Here is a 12,265-nt window from a genome sequence, read left to right as displayed (position 1 = left end):
GTCTTTGTTTTTGTTTTATTTGAGCCAAACAATAATTTAAAATCCTTCAAACAAAATGTGCGTTGTTTTTTTTCCATTTATAGATTTTTATTTCTGTTCTAGATGAATGGTTACATTAAATGAGCAATCATTTCCACCTTTATGATGGCAGAGGGCATGCAACTATGCACGGTGATACACACTATAGCAAAAATGTGCATAAGTCATGCAGATGACAACCAGTGGCTCTATTTTTCAGTATCTACACCTCTGATACCTGTGGAAACAGTGGCAATTGTTTATGATGCGTGTTTAGATGTTCTTTCTGCAGTATCTATTTGGGGCAAAAGCATTGTAGGGAATGAATTTTTCAAGTAGTTAGAAAGACGGTGTATTTCTAGCTTACCAGGTGTCTTCCAGATTGATATATCAGATTGATATTCTGCATTTCCTGCCTGTTGGTTATAGTTTCTGCCTCTTAAATTTCAAATTTCTATCAAGAATTTGCTTGTCTTGCTTAATCCTGTTATTAGCTTTCCTGTCAGAAGAAAAATCTCTTTAAACTCAATAATCCTGGGCTTATCAATAAGTGTGCCCTGCACAAACACACGGAGCTTGCAGTTTACTGGAGACAGAGGTTACAGTCATCAAAGTTGATAGATTTTTTCCTATTACATTTTCAAGTGTGTGTTATAAAATAATTATGTATGAAATACTGTGGTGTTCTCTATTAAAATAACAATATCAACATAGTCACACAGAAAGTTACAACAATGTGAACCGTCTGGCAGTGGCTCCATGTCATTGATCAAGGAATATGAATAGACACCTCACGTGGGGCAGAGGACCATCAGCTGGGATTTCCAGCCTGGGTTGCTCTTAGAGAGGTCTTAAAAGCAGACTTTGCTAGTAAGGGACATTATTTTTGTTTAAGTATTTCCATTTTGACCATAGCAAAGTGAATTATGAAAATGTAATTGGGGGAAAAATGGTAGGGATAAAATTAACAGGAGATTACTGGGAGTGAGGGAGTAAGGGGCTGATACCAGGAAGTTGCGGTCATCTTCAAGTTCAGTTAATGTCCCATAATTAAAGTTTGAGTAAAACTCCCTCTGCAGTGTATTGGAAATTGGTTTGTGTAAGCAGGAACTTGCTCAAGCAGTAGACAGCAGGAAATATTTTCAGGATGAAGACTGGTGTTTAAGGGGGGAAAAAAGTTGCTACATATAGTATGGACATACTTTTATACAGATTTCAATAAGGAAAATAAGGAAAGGGTAAAAACAAGTTGAAGGATTCTACCATAGAAGAGAAAGTCTTGCCTGGGAGCAAGTACTACAAACCTCTTTTAACCTCACTTCACATGCTTTGGAATACAATAGCAAAACCAACACAACAAAACCCTATAACTTCTTTAAAACAACAAACAAACAAACAAGCCTACCATTAAGAAAAAAAAAAAAAAAAAAAAAAAAAAAAAAAAAAGCAAAGTAAAAAACAACCAACCTTCAACCAATATTTTGCAATTTTAGCAGATTAGTTTGAGAAGGGAATTATTCAAGGGCAGAAATTTGATATTTGGGAATGAACTGCTCTTAACTATTTGCTAGGAACAATACAAATACTGTGTTCTTCAGTACTTCCTAGCTTTGCTTTTAACATATAGACAGTTCTGGGGACATTTTTATTTTCAGCAGACAGTGAGAGTGATAGAAAACTTAAAATGGTCCCTTAGCAGTCATCAAAAAACCATTTTTCACTGAGTATCGTACCCTTATTTTGAATGTTCTAGTTTTCTAATACTCCATTGTGGCTGTAAAATGACTTTTGGATGGTTTTTATGGGGACATTACTGCTCTGTTCCTCAGAAGATGGCTGGTAATTACTTCTTGATAGGTATTGCTTCTGGTTTGTAACTGGTTCAGTAAGATGTGCTTTTTCTCTTCTGGATTGAGGCCTTATTCCACAGCATGCTTAAGCCATCAGAAGTCGGACAATGCCAGTGTTCAGGGCACATGTGAAGGAGAAGTTGCAGCCAAAGGGGAGGAGGGCCCGTGGGTCCATGCTGGCATCTCTGTCCCTGGGCATAGCTCGTGGGGACCTTTTGCAATCCGGCTGCAGCCCAGGAAAGCATTTACCTTGAGATGGAAACCACAGTGGCCAAGTGTGGTTGTGGCGTGAAGCTGTGTGGGCAAATCCTTCCATTTTCAACCTTTTGTCTTAAGTTTTGCAGGGTATGTGCAGTTCTGGGATGTCACAGCTTGCTAAACCATTAAAGGTGGCAGAAGCTTTTGGCACAAATCACAGAAGAGGAGATGGTTGTACTGACTGAGTGACTCCAGTGGAAGGTTTCACTCCCCCCAGATTGCTTGTAGCTGCTCGTAACCACTCACATCGTTGGAGGTTTTTGTGTACTCAGATCTGATGGATGCACTGCTCACATACCCAGGCCTTTTTAATTTCGCACATGTGTCAAGTTGGGCTCTGCTGTTAATTAAGCAAGGGTTGTGAATGCAGCTTGCCGTGCTGCACGCACAGCCCTATCTGAAGTGAGAGCCACGTCTTTCTTTGACATTCTCATTAGGTCAAGAGTTTACAGAAGATGGTGCCTGGCACCAGCAAAACTTTTGTGGAAGTCATTTTCTGTAGCACTCTCGCAGAGAGATAATTGCCACTGAAGTGAGTCCACAGGGATGCTGGGAGTGTTTTCATCACAGAGAAGTGATTCCACGGAGATAAGAGGTCAATGTTTTGGGCTCTTCTCCCTTCCCTGCGCTACACAGAGGGAAAATCTGTGCAAACCCACGCGGGCAGTCCCGCTAATAAGAAGGAAGCCAGAAGAAATACCATAAACATCTAGAGATCTGCAAGTATCTTACTCTTCTGGTAGCACAAGTGGTTCACCTGCTGTAAAACTGTTGCTAAGCAAACTGAACGTGTTGGCAATTACCAGCCGTCAGAAGTGATAGCTCTCAATATATAATAAGTGGAAGCTCTCCATATGTAGGTCTTTTTTTGAAATGCCGCACGAATGTTGGCCAGTGGAGGTTGTGTTTGTCACATATGCCCTTACTCATTTGAAAACTGCTTTGCTTTTAAACGAATACTTAAAGGAAGTCTAAACAAATAAAGAGATTTAAAGAAGGAATTCCTTCAGACATTCCTCCTACAGGAATATGGAATGGACTATGGTACAGGAATATGGGAAATGACTGCTTTACTAATAATTATGAGTAGAGACCTGTTTCCAGCCAGGTAGTACCTGGAATGCTTTTCAGAAAACATTCTAACCATTTGGATAAACATCTTTTATTGCAAAGGTTAATTGCAAATGCGTTATCTTCATGTAAGTTCATAAATTTCTGAAAGGGTCTTTCCACATTTCTGACTGTTTCTGAGAAATTTGAAATTTAACTAACAATAAAACCTGACTTACTGGTTGTGAATAGAATGTGGACATTTTGTGTTGGCAGAAACTTGGAGGAATTTACACCAGATTATGCAACCTGCTTTTACTTGGATGGGTGTCTCAGGTGTTGGAAGGACTGGCTCCTAGCCTGCTCCAGGGGGCAGAGGAGATGCAACACAGCATCTGTCCCCATTGTAAATTAAAATTTAGGATAAGAAAGAACTGTCTTAGAAAGCAGCTACACGTTGAAAAAGGAGCTGTGTAAGCTCATATAACAAACAGGTCTATTTAACCCAGTTATGATGGAAAATGAAAGAAATAATCCCTTGGGCTCTCTTGTTTATTGAAAGACAGAGCTACAATAATGCAGGTCAAAACTGTATAGTAATGTGCTACATCAAGGAACACAAAAAAAGGAAATATCTATATCATACTTGTGATTGCTGTGTGTAAAAACAAACCACAGGCCAACACACGAAGTAAAATGTAATCAGCAAAAAATGCTAGTTAATGTATCACACTATAGACCTCCCTTAGAAAGTCATTTGGAAATAAAGATGAAAATGTCCGAGGGCTTAAAGAATACGGTTGGCAGCCCACTTTTTTGGGGCTCCTTAGTGCTGAGGTATAATCCTGCTCAAAATGTAGCTGTCAGAAGAAGCATTAATGAAGCCATCTCCTCAGTCTCCACTGGAAGTCAGATGATTCCCTGCTACTTTTAAAAGAGCGAAACACAACTCCCACTATCATAGCTGAGGTTTCGGCAGCTAATAAAATAGGTACTGATGTCTGGGGCTATGTGAGTGAACTAATTATGTCTGTTTATAATGGCTGCCACATTTATAAAAAACAGTCTCAGTGCTAACAACATCTAATTCGTTACTTTGTGAAACATTCTGAGTATCATGGCTTGGAAAAGTGTTATTGTGACTCATTTTTGTAAAAAGGTAATATGTGTTGTCTTTCCCACACAGCTCTTTCTGACAAATTGATTGCATCCTTGCCAGGGCAACATTAATGGCAAAATCGATTTATATTATATGCATTTTCTTACATCTAGGTGTTTATGAGGTGGAGTTAGTGCCATGTTAGTGATGCACCAGGAAGAATTTTGACTTGATTGCTTAATGAAGGACCTCAAATGAAGTATATATCACTTCAGCTCTGCTTCACGTGTTCAGAAACTCGCACAAAAGTTAACCACCTTTTTTGTGTTCACGTTTCTACAGGCTTCTGCTTGAAACCTGGTAGGTTGCATTGGTAAGAGGAAATCTGAAAGGACAAGTTTTGTCAATTATTTTTTTACCCACTAGGGGGACCCATTGTTATGACTAAAAAGTGGAATCTGAAGTTAGTGAAACGAGAATAATCAAATGTCAGGTTGAATTTTTATAGCAGAAATCTTTTCGCTCTGTGTGTACACACATCTGAGAAACCTGTGTGCCTATTCCACCTGCATAACACAACTAGCCAACTAATATACAACTTCTACACAGTAGAAATTAAACCAGCATTTTGCACATGCTGAAAGCTCACCTCTCTCTGCTGGATCACTGTGCATCTTTACTTTGCAATACAAAGAGACAGAAAATAGATTAATTGCTCATGATACCCAGGCTTGACTAAGAAAATGTATATTTGTTCAAAGATGTGCTACTCGTTCTGTTTTCTTTCGGTGGAGGGGGGAATAAAACTATTATTTCTCTCTCCTGACAGCTGAAAGCAGCCCCGTGTCCTGACTGTTTCCTGCTCCAGACACGCAGCCTTCTCCTCCATGGGCTTTGCATCTCTGTGCTCTGATGCTCAAAACCATCTCTGGTGCCTGCCTGGCATGCTGCGTTGCCTTCCTCCTGTCTCCTCAGCACACAGCACCTGCTGCCAGGCTCCTCTCCCTGTCCTCCTGATCTGTCCCCCTGTCCTATGCCACCCTCAGCGTCCCTTTGAGCTTCCACAGACATCTCGAGGTTCATCTCATGTAGTGCTGCTCCAGCCACAGCACAACTCTCAGAGTGCGCTGCCTTGCTCAGGTAAGTCAGGTGTGAACAGACTGAAAAAACAAACAGTGATGGAGATTTTGGCACAAGGTGGTTTTTTTCTGATCAATGGTCATTTCATCCTGGTGTTACGTTTCTGCCGCTTCTCCTGTGCCCCCTTCTGGGCCTTCTGAGTCTGGCTGCTCTCTTGTGTCAGGATACATGTGGCACCCAAGCTTCAAAAGGCTGGGGACAGCACACATCTTGGGAGTGCCACAACAAAAAGCTACGGACCTTGTTTCTTACTGCCTATGCTGAAATCATTTTAATGCTGATTCTAAAGCTTCTAGAAACCATACATTTTCTCTGAGCAAGGGTATAAAGTTCTCTTAGTTTTTGTTATTTCACTCATTTAATATTTTAAATACTTCTAGATTTGAGGGAAACACCATGTTTTCAAAAAAAAAAAAAAAAAAAAAAAAGAGTATTTTTGCTTAAATATGCTTAAAAGGGTGGAAATTTATCTTGATTTTGCACTCAAGTAAAATGTTTTTTCCCAGCATAAAGGACCTGGTGTCTGACTGTGTTGTGCGACCATTTAAAAACTATTTCAGCAAACTGCACATCTGATCCCTTTCAATGCCCCTTTCTGATGCCTTGTGTCGAGCATTGGGATGAAATATTCAGATCATATCGCAGTAACTAATGGGTCTGCAGCTCCGTTCCACGATGAGCCGCAGGAGCTGGGCACCTCAGTCCCCAGGGTCCTGGCCCTTATATGTAAGAGGCTTTGAAATCCCTCTGCTGTCATTGGAAAAGAAGTGCCCGCACCCCCACAGAAGTGACTCAGCTCCTAAATCACGTCGGTGTTTTTGCAGTCATTACCTTCATCCTGCGCAGGAATTTTGATATTCTATGTGTGGCAGACTTCCAGATATTTTTTACTTTACTATTTATTTATTATTCATGGAAATTTAAGCTGGGGATGAAAACAATTAAACTGCAGGTGTTTTCGTGAGGCTGCGGTGTGGTTGAAATAAAAATGTGCATCTGTTTCTCTGTGGGTACCAAGGTGCTCAGCAGCAATGAACCCGGTGTGGGCGGCTATGTGCTAGCCTTTGTGCCCCCAGCAAACCTCAGGAGCACCAGGTACAGGTGTCACGATGACCCAGCAGATTTTAGGGAACGGTGGTTTCCACCCAGGGCTGTGGGGTTGGGTCACTGCAAGCACACTCTGTGTGATGAGCTTCCCACCTGAAGTGCCGCTACCTGGTTTTGCAAGCAGCGTTGCTGCCATCACAACACCCTGTTGAAGGGCAGAAGCTTCCAAGGACTCCCTGTCCTAGGGCTCTTCCTGACCACTGCTCAAGTAACCCCTGTGCTGGCATTTTCTGCCTTGTGAAGACTTAACCAGGCCATGGAAATTGACGGGCAGGTGTTGCACCGAGTAAAGAAGTTAAGTGTCCAGCATCAAGCACTGACTCCTGGAAATCCTGCTGTGAAGCAGCACACCCTGCTGAAGACAGACACCCTGAAGTCTGTCTGTTGAAACTTTGTTTGGTGCTAATGTCAGTCCGAGCCATTTTAGTTGAGCTGGTACCTGTAGCCTGGCTCCTGCTGGTGATGCACACAGGGTGGTGGAGTTATCCCACCTCCTGTTGAGGTGCTGGGCAGCCTTGGAGAGGGTCTCAGGGCTCTCCATCTTTCTTCTTGGATGCTGTAGTTCGCTGCTCTTTGTGGCATGCTTTGCAGAAAACATCAGGCAGGGAATTCACGGGGCTGCATGGGGCACATAAAGCTCACGTTAGCACGTGTTAGCATGCAAAGAAATGTGTTCATTCAGATTCTGTCCCAGGAAACAAGGACAACTTATGCAATCTAGTAGGAAATTACCAACTGTGGAAGCTTTTCAAGCTGCTGCAAAGGTCTCTGATCAGTAAGAATATGAGATATAAAAGAATAAATGAGCTATAATAAATACTGTAATAATACACTTGCCCCAGATTTTATTCAGTGCAAGCTAGTAGCACTTCATTCCTTGCTACTTCTGATTGCTAAATGACCATCTAAAAATGTGCAGGGGGTACGTATTTATATCAGATTTCATTTGCAATCATTGATTGTTTATTATTTATTTGTATTGGCAGATCTAAAAATTAAAATTACCTAAATGTACTGTTAACCTACTTTGATTGCAGCCTGTAAAATGTGTGCTTTAAAAAACCCAGGAACCTAGTCGTTGCTTCTGAGGCTGTTTTTCTTTTCAGCTTTGGAAAGAAGTATTTACATGCAAGGGTAACGATGCTAAAATTAATAAACTAAGGAATCTTTGCTCAGAAGAGACCAAAAGAAACTTGTGTGTTCTGAAATTGATTAAAATGCATTCTCTTTGGCTAGAATTGAGTTGGTGCCAGAAGAGTGGTCTCAAACCCATGTGGAAGATTTATTCTGTAATTTATTTATTTACTTTTTTTCATAGCTTGCAAAATCTCTGTGTAAATAAACAATATACCCTAAATCCAAACTAGCCAGGTCAACTGCAGTGTTTACTCAGCCCAATGTGCACAATTAAAAAAAAAAACAAAACACTAGTACAAACAAGAGTGTAATTACTGTGAGCTCTGTTTTGTTTTTTACAGACTCTTCTTGGTGTCTGACACTTGGTATTCTCAGATGTATATTAATATGGCTCGAGGATTCCTCATTTAAATTACTGTAATCTTAACTGCATTCTGAAGTAAATACAAAGTTTCATAAACTGCGGAGTTACTTAAATATTGCTATTTTCCTTGAGCACCTGCTTTTCCTGCTTGTTAGAAGTAAGCTTTGTGAATACTGATTGGCGTCCTCACTCAGCCCCAGAGCTCGAGCCAGGAGCATATGATGGATTTCACTTCTTCGCTATATTTGAATTTTAAAATCTTACCTTAAGAAAGAAAAACAAATTTAAAGGGCGGAAATTCAGTGAAAGGCACCCAGAAAATCTATCGGGATCTACTAACTTGCCATTTCATCTAAATATAAAATATGCACAGCAGTTGTACAACTGTATGTTTATATGCAGCTCGGCATTTTTGACTGAAAAAGAGAGCTTTCTTAATATAGCCTAAAGTGTGATTTCGCTTGGAAAAGTGAATCTGTAAACTTAGCATCATGTTTATTGTCTTAATGACTTTTCAAATTCCAGACTTGATTTGTACACTGGCGCAGCAGCTTGTTTATCCTAACTGCAAGCTCAGTCTGAGGTCAACAAGTCTAGCGGCGTTCGAGGGCCCACAATTAATGCAGTAGTACTTCTGTGGGAACGGTTACGCAATTTAACATCTTATCATGTCACCACATCAATCCATGGTTGCGGTACGCTGGCCTATAAAAATGCTGCTGTCCTTCTCCAAGTCTCTCCACCCAGTATTGTGTTTTCCTGTCCTCCTCCCTTCTGCTTTCCGCACAAAAGGGAGTTCACTGAAATGCCTGGTTTGCCCCCATGAGTGCTAACCTTTGAAAGAAAGAGTGGGAAAGCAGCAAGGCTTTCAACTCACCTACAGAGCCAGGCTGAGGGAGCTGGGGTTATTCAGCATCGGGAAGAGAAGGACCTGGGGAGACCTCACAGCAGCCTCACAGTGCCTAAAGGGGGCTGCAGGAAAGCTGGGGAGGGACTCTGTGTCAGGGGGTGTAGGGATAGGGCAAGGGAGAATGACTTTAAACTGAAAGAGAGTAGGTTTAGATTAGATGTTAGGAGGAAATTCTTCCCTCAGAGGGTGGTGAGGCCCAGGCCCAGGCTGCCCAGAGGAGCTGTGGCTGCCCCATCCCTGGCAGTGCCCAAGGCCAGGCTGGATGGGGCTGGGGGCAGCCTGGGCTGGGGGGAGGTGTCCCTGCCCATGGCAGGGGGTGGATTTAGATGGTCTTTAAGGCCCCTTCCAGCCCAAACAATTTTGTGATTCTCTAAAGGAAGTACTTGTTTGTTCTCTTTCAAACCTAACACAAGGGTGCATTAAATTCATTCAATGTGAACAATGTCTTACCCCAAGGAGCTCCCCTACTGCCATTGGCTTCTCTTACCTCAATCTTCAGAAGAATTTGAGCCATCACAGCCTGGTCCCTGCAAAAGTGTAGGTTGATGTTAACTGGAGGTGTTTGTTTGCTTGGTACCTCTTGCCTACTTTGCTGGGAAGTGCCTTCACCAGATATGGAGAAGTTATTACTGCACTGCCTGTCTGATGCCACTCTGAGGACAAGTACAAGTTATTGTGTTTATTGATGATGTTACCGTGTAATGGATTATTACACTGAACTTCTGCTGCCTGTGAACATGGTCAAAAATAGCCTATTCAGGCCGTGTGAAGGGGAAGGTGCCCTGCAGTCCTGGCAGCATGTAACCCAAGGTGGTTCGCTTCAGAGTGGCATAGAGCATTGGCTCTCTGCCACTGCAATTTTAGCTAGGATATAAATGCTGTACTTATTTATTTATTTTAATAAGTAATGCATTCTGAATGATATGACAGGATGCTGCTTCAGCATGGTGTAATGAGATCATTTGGTTCCAGTTAATAGAAATTAAGTATCGGTTATACTGCAAAATAACCCAGTGGAAGTCCTACCTAAAATCTACACAAATCCAGGAAAGTTTGCTTGTATTTATGTGGATTATTATTATTTTTAATACCTTTCTTTCAGAGCGCTGAAAAATCTGAAGAGAAGAGAAATTAAGTTGTTACTGAAAAACCAAACAGGCTGCCATCTCTTTTTATTTTCTGGGCTAAAGTCCAATTTTGCACAGCAGTTGCAAAGAAAAAGCAAACGCATCACTAGATTCAGCGAGAAATATTGTAACAGTATGTAATCTCTGTCAAGATAAAATTGCTTTGTGATTTACATTACAATAAATCCTGACCTTTAAGTGCTGCAGACTAAGCTAATCTGTGAAGTACTTTATTCTATCACTGAATCAGTGTGTGAAGCTGAAGCAAAGCGACTATATTCGTCCCACTGTGGTGTTGCTGAAGAGTATGTATGAAGGCAGATTATGGTGCGCCACTCCACATGCATGACAACAGTGGTGTAATTGGAATATGTAGCCAATTTCTCCACTGTGTATTACTCTGTGGAGTTACACTGTGGAGTTACTTTGATGCTGCTGTAGGAAGTATAAACTAATATTTTTATAGAGTATCATATCTAAATTGACATAAATCAGGACATAAAGTTTAAGAATACAGGCTGACCCTCCAATGTGAATTTGCTAATAGCTCATCCCCTCCTTCTCTTGCTCCCTTCTTTATTAATTTTATATTATTAATATTTATTCTTTTATATTATATATATATATGCTATTGTTATTGTTATTATTATTGTTATATGACAACTTACATGTCATCTTAGATATTTCAGCCTTAGTTTAAATGCTGTGGCCTTTGCCTCTTGAAGTCTGGCTTAGAGCACTGTTTGGGTGTCGCCTTTGGTACTCAACTTTGTGTTCTGTTGTTCTACTTGCTGAAAAAAAATAATCTCTAGAATGAATATTTCAGGGATTCTTCAATTATGCATTTACCCAATGGTCCTTACCAGAAAACACATAATATTCATCAGATTGAGTAAGTAGGTAATCAAGCAGTTATTAAAACAGGAATTCTTGACACATTAGCCCATAACACAGCAGTTAAGTTTATTGCGTCATGGTCTAAACACTTGGAACACTTTTAGCCTATGTATTTATATATGCACTTAGAACCACTCTTATTATGAAGCACTTAGGTCTATGGAGCCAATCAGATCTGCAGACTAGGAACATATTATAAACTCTGTAATTTTGCTTAGGGAGCATCTCATGCTGTGGAGCTAACTGCTCTTTAAAGCTTTTAACGTTACTGCAGGACCACCTCACTTTGATGTTCGTTGGAAAGTTGGGAAGAACCACAGATGGTGGAAAGTGTCTTTCAGGGTCTTTCTCAGGTCTTTGTCTTGTACTAGTTTTATTTTTTATTAATTTAATTCTATATAGTACTCTGTGTCCACTTATATTTTCTGATAAATGACAATATATCTCATTTATCTCGGAACAAGACTTCCATTTCTCTGTATGGCATTCCTTGAACTATGCCATCTGTATGCCTCCTCTTGAACTGTATGCATGCATATATACTATATACTGATTGCACATACATGTCACATACTCTGTTACACACGTATATTTATAAATATGCACATATACCTTTTTTTTTTTTTTCATTTTGTATATAAATATACACATAAACACTGAAAAACAGCATCATTACTCAAGCCTGTTCGGATCTGGTGCTGTGGGACAAGTCAGGAAGGAAGAGCAGAGGCTGATCTGAAACAGATGCTGAAAACAAAGATGGGCACTGATATGCGGTGTTATGGAGAGGGGGGAAAAGTTACACGACTTCAGAAAAAGGAAGAAACAGGGTCATGAGAGAAAGAGCTGTAAGAACAAAATATTCTACATGATAATGAATGTGATGATGAGCAATATAAGTATTTCAGTTTCACTTAAATGGATGTGAAATATCTTTTAAATATTTTACTCTTATTGATGAGTCTTTTTAGATTATGACAGAAACTCTTTGGAAAACTAGAAGGAAAGAAGGGAGGCATTAGAAAAACTGTGGGGGGGGGGGGGGGGGGAGGGAGGAGGGTGTTAAACTATTTGACATTGTGCTTTGAAGAAATCTTGTCATTTCAGCTTTTTCTTGCAAACCTGGATTTAAAAAAAAAAATCTTAAGAGTATGCAGGCAGGTCAGTAAGCCCCTGTTCCTCCCCCTGGTGTCTGGGGTCAGGCAGACAGGCACAGAAGCTGCAGACACTTGGGCATGGCCTGACTGGCGGAGGTATGTGATGTACAGCACACCTGCCATAGTCAGCAGAGTCCAGAACAGAGTTCAC

The sequence above is a fragment of the Aythya ferina genome (assembly GCF_964211825.1).
Source record: "Aythya ferina genome assembly, chromosome: Z".
Classification (NCBI taxonomy): domain Eukaryota; kingdom Metazoa; phylum Chordata; class Aves; order Anseriformes; family Anatidae; genus Aythya; species Aythya ferina.
This window is presented reverse-complemented; position numbering follows the sequence as displayed.